The 5,631-nt window shown below is 44.4% G+C and overlaps 1 protein-coding gene across 1 annotated transcript in view; it reads left to right on the top strand.

Annotated features, from left to right (window-relative positions):
- LOC121895271 overlaps positions 1–3,549 on the top strand; it is a 21,055-nt gene extending 17,506 nt beyond the window's left edge. The window contains exon 3 of the transcript XR_006095724.1: positions 3,375–3,549. The gene's annotated coding sequence lies outside the window, so the exon portion shown is untranslated. The remainder of the gene's footprint in view (positions 1–3,374) is intronic.
- The last annotated feature ends 2,082 nt before the right edge of the window (positions 3,550–5,631 follow it).

The raw sequence follows: 5,631 nt of genomic DNA on the forward strand, positions 1-5,631 counted from the left end.
TAACTCCCCCGGTCCGCACCCCTGTTCTCAATCATAAACCTTGCCACATCTACATTTTCTCCCACTCTGTCCCCTCTGACTCTGAGTGGCAAACCAAACTGAGATACACCATTGCAGAAAAAAGAAAGAACAGTTGAAGCACGCTTGTTTGTGCAACATTCCAAATAAACAACTGTAGCCATCAATGCATCCATGGAAAACAAATCTCCAGGCGATCAGTTTATGATTGGAGTCAATGTGCCTGTAATGAAAATGGAAAACAAGGTTAAAGTGACTACAGAACACATATACAACTGCACGGCTGGTCTTCATCTAGAGACTGATCAGCCTACTACGCTGTTTTATCTCTGTTGTATATAGTAATGGGTGTAGCCATCTGTCCGTGTGTTAGCATTGTGGCCGGATTTGCACAAAGCTTTGTAGAAGGTTCATTGTAGGTCAACCGGAATTGATTAAATTTCCACAATCATCCACCAAATGGGGGCGCTGTAACCCTGACCAATCACTAAAAAGGCGTAACTTCCGAACGGATTTCACGTAACACCACAAAACCTTGTAGAAAGGTTGGACATGGGCCGAGGAAGAACTGATTAACTTTCCACCTGGATTGTCCTTAAATGGATATTTCACTTTAGTAAAACTTGTCAAAATTCAGCAGTCTCACCTCTATCAAAGTGCATCTACAAGTAAGCTAGTGATCACTGCTGTCCTTGTTGTCTGCCCTCAACACCACCATTTCTCCCAGGTGCCAGGCTCCTCATTCACTTCCATTCATTTTAGGGACCTAGTCTAAATATTATACTGGTGGTGTTGAAAACAGATAACGGGGACAGCAATGGTCACAAACTTACTTGTAGATTAGATGTGGGTAAGACTACTGAATTTTGGTGGAGGTGGAGTGGGGGACAGAGGAGGACGGGTGCCTGCTGTCCTCTGCATCTCTTACATTGGACTTAATGTATTTCATTTTTTTTCATGCTAATCTGTGATTGGCCATGACACGTAAAATTTCGCTCCAAGGGACGACGTCCTCTCTAACCAATCAACAACCAGAATGCAATATTGACATCAAGTTGGTCCAATGATAGTTTCCAGATTTCATCTTCAATTCTCTCCACTGTAAGGCAGAATAGCAGCAGTAGATAGCTCCTTGCGTTAGCCAACGCAACAGTTAGCTTGTTGTAGCAGCCTGAAGGACTCTTTATAATCCATGGAAGGACTGTTAAGGACTGTCGTTAAGCTAACGGGAGAAATTATCTGGACTGGGCAGTGCAGCAGCAGCAGGACGCTGATGGGAGGCTGGGGAGAGAAGCAACCGGAGAAACATCCAGGAGTGTTAGCTTGTTTGTCATTGTTGCTAATGATATCAGACTGGTTAACCAGCAGCCACAAAGTTCTGTTAACTAACAAACAAGATGACCAACAGCTACAAATGGACGTTATGACATGAATACTTCATCTCCATGATAGAAAGAAGAAGACGTCAGATAACGTGAGTCAGATACAGCTTCTCTCTCTCTGTCTCTTTGGTCGCTAATTTCATCTCTGATGGTTAAATGTCTCTGTGTGGCTTTTTTTGTGTTTTTTATCTCCTTAACAAGAATGCAGCAGAGATCATATAATGTGTTGTGGGTAATGTTAGTTTGCTTGTTGAAGTTACAGTGAGCTGTCTGGACTCACTCATTCATTGTTTTTAATTGAGTGGTTGTTCAGTCACCTGTTGATGTGTGATAAGTGAATGAGTGCAGGAGGTCTGGCTGCTGCTTCTAACAGTTTCTTTAGTTCGTTTTTAAGCTGAGCCGTATATTGAGTAATAAGCTTAAAGTAACTAGAATAACAAGTGTTATCTAGTGGTGTAACTGATCGTAGTTGATCCATGATCCGTACGTATTGCCCCCCACGGTTTGGCAGGCATATGAACTGCGGATTAATTGCAAAATTTAATGTCTTAGTTAAAGTAGACAATAGTACTAAAAGTAGAATAATTCATTGTTCGAACAGCAGTGATTTGCATCTGACGCATCTAGGTCGCGGAAGTGGTACTCAAAAAACTCGTCCAGGGTTGGCAGGTCTGACTTTGTGATAAAAGCATGAAAATCAGCAATATTATATGTAGGCTATAGTTTTCCGTGCTGTACCATATCTAGTGCTGATTGAGCTGGACCTCATGGGGGGCTTGCCTATTTGTACTCTCTGCTAGTTTTTCCTGGACTACACCTTGATAGTGACTCAAGATAAAACAAAAATTAACATTTGCTTGTGGTGGCAGAGATCTGTGTTGGGCCTACACTGACTCAATATGGCTCAAAATAATGGTATTTACCTGGGCTACAATTTAAAACCCCATACTAATGTTGTTCAGCGCAAGAAATATGTTTAAATTTTATCACGAAGTGGTCTGGATTGCCATTATTGAGCTTGTTTACTGGAGTTAACGCAAATCCCATAATCATCATTATCTTAAGAAAGTGGCACTAACAGTTACGTCTGATACGATCTGATTCCAACACTTAAAAGACCAGGGAGGAGCGACAAGGCATTGAAATTTACCATGACATAACTTAAAACAAGCACTGGCCCATACACACCAAAAAGTTTCTAGCTTCCAGGTTTGCTTCCATGTTGTGCGGCTCACTGAATATGTGCAGTGGTGTTTCCTCCACTGGCCCCGCCCGCGAGCTCCTGCTCGGCCCGTAGACTTTACATTGTGATGACGTCACGGTTGTTTAAATCGTTTTTCTCCGCTCGAGGAAAGTTTTACAAACATAATACCTCCATGGATCAAAAGTTCATAATAGAAATAGTCATAAAATTGACGTTGTTTACAGTTCGAGGTGTCCTGTCAACAATTTTACAGATGTCTCTTTTACAGTGGTGGTCTATGGAGAAAATGCTTTTGGGCTGCAGGGGGATTTTTCGCTGCAATACCGCGAGTGGCCACTGTGACAAATTGGCTGCAAGGCTGAGTGGCAGTGCCCTAACCAGCTCTTATTATATCACTAAAGCTTTTATTATACATCCATGAATACTACCTTCTTCTACCACAGATGTGAAAATGCGTGGATGTGACTTTTACCTACGACTTGTGATGGAAATCTGAAAATAAAAAGCTGACAAAGACCAAGTTGTCTTTTTGTCCTTTAATGAAAAACCTTGCAAGGGATCAGCATACAGTCACAACAGAGCGTAAATGCAGACTGATGTCGGTTACAAAGTGCACATACCTTTTATAGACAATGTGAGTGGGTTGCAGTGCTGGATGTCATCAAAGCTATCAAACTGATTATAAAAGAACTGTAGCTTGTCCAGGATGATGCTACTCCCTACTCTGATCCAGTGTCAAAAATAATGAGCACAAATGTTACATGTTCAAGGTTATACAATATGAGTTTATCAAAAATGCAATAACTGTTTGTGTGATGCAGAGGATACAAAGTGTGGTTCTTCCATTAGATTTACATCTTTTCATCACATTTTATCACTCATTAAGGAAAAATTACACAAGATTTTACCTTCATAGTAAACAATCATCCTTACATATGGTAACATAAGAAAACATAACGGAGTGATAAAAAAAAAAAAAAAAAATCTAATGTTACCTCAGTCAAGATTTAAAACATTACGTCATAAAATATCACTGTAGGAAAGTAAGATACTGTTTTTGTGGATGTAAGCATCCCATAATAAATGCAAGCAACTTTTATTATTGTAACTTAACAGTCAGAGACTTCATCAAGATCAGAAACATCATGGTGTGGTGGAATCCAATCAGGAATAGTTCGCTGAGTCATTTGATGAGAGACAGATTTGTCAACCGTGTGGACAATCAAACCTCTGATACATGGGATCAAACAACAGCCACAAAATACAAACACATTGAACCAAGCAAACCACACCGTCCAGGACGTCTGAATGGATTCCATGGTCATCGTTCGGGTTCCATCGTAGATCCCACGATGGTGACACTAAGATTCACTCAGCACGTCACTTAGTTGGAGCTCGGCCTGCTCTTGTCGGACAGTATGCCGATACTGTCACTTCTACTTCTCTTCCTGGTCTGTGAGTGGATGTCTTTGTGTTGGTCACCTGAGAGCAGCGATCCGCCTACACTCTCGTAGAGTCCTCAATCGCGCTGTGGTGACTTACTCTGTTGTTGATGTCTCTGGTGGAGGTGGAACTGTTTTGCAGTGGTTGGCATGGATCCAGGTGACTCTTTCAGCGACCTTTACTGCCGTCTGTGTGGTCAACAGCACCTGGAATGGGCCCGTCCACCGCTTAGAGCGCCAAGCCTTTCATCACTATCCAGTCAAAAGGCTGCTGGCCATGAAAAGGTCCTTTGGCTGAAGTTGGTACCGCTTCTTTCACTTGATTTGCTGAAGGAAAAACACTTCAATCCATTTGGAAAACATGTCAACAATTACCAGACAATATTTCTTTCCTTCACTTGGTGTTAGTTCAATGAAATCCATCTGTAAGTGATCAAATGGTTTATCTGGTGAAGGGTGTGCACCTTGTGGTGTTTGAATACTTCTGCCAATATTGTTCGTGGCACAGATAACACATGATTGACTAAATTTTGGGGCATAGTTAGTAAAAGTCCTTGTGAACCAGTGTTGTGAAATAGTATCCATCATCCCTCCTCTTGAGGCATGGTCCAACCCATGACTCAACTTTGCATAGTGAGGAAACAAATACTTTGGCAGACATGGTTTGTCATTGGGGCCGTACCGTACCCGTCTTTGAAAACACAGCCACTGTTTGTCCACTGAGTCTTCTCAGTCTGATCAGCTCTCTGCTGGAGTTCTCGCCCCCCTCTCGCCCCCGCTGGAAGCGCGGTGTGCGGCCCGCCTCGCGTCGCCAGACGGGGGTTTTCGCGGGGCGGTGTCTGCCGCCGTGTGGAAGACGGGTCGGCCGGGGGGATCGGGTACGGTGGGCGGCGGCGGCTGCGACTCTGGACGCGCGCCGGGCCCTTCTCGCGGATCTCCCCAGCTACGGGTCCTGGTGGGTCGCCTCGGCTGGCGCCTAGCAGCTGACTTAGAACTGGTGCGGACCAGGGGAATCCGACTGTTTAATTAAAACAAAGCATCGCGAAGGCCCACGTAGGGTGTTGACACGATGTGATTTCTGCCCAGTGCTCTGAATGTCAAAGTGAAGAAATTCAATGAAGCGCGGGTAAACGGTGGGAGTAACTATGACTCTCTTAAAGGCCAAGCGGTGAGTGATTGCTGCTTTCGCTGGTCTCCTGGGATGTGTGATGGCCTGGGGAATACCCACAGCCCTGGAGGCAAAGAGAACCATGACCCGGCAAGGAGTACCTCCTTGGGTAAGAGCTGCTCTGGCCATGGTAGCATCATAGTGACCCCTCACCTCCTCGTGGTCCCGCCGGCAACGTACTCGTGGAGAGTACGGCGAAGACCGTAACCCAGGAAGCACGGATGGGCGCACCAACGGGCATCCACTGTGGGATCAGACTAGTCTGTCCCCAATGTACTCACGGATGAATAACTCAAACTTGGGAACAAAGACTAAAGATTGTAGCGTGCAGCGACAATGTCCGGAAAAGAAAGAAGGAACGGTAGTCAGGATCGAGCGCTGGGAACAACTAACGTCGGGAAGACACCAGGGTGTCTG

Source organism: Thunnus maccoyii, chromosome 4 (genome assembly GCF_910596095.1).
Source record: "Thunnus maccoyii chromosome 4, fThuMac1.1, whole genome shotgun sequence".
Lineage (NCBI taxonomy): Eukaryota > Metazoa > Chordata > Actinopteri > Scombriformes > Scombridae > Thunnus > Thunnus maccoyii.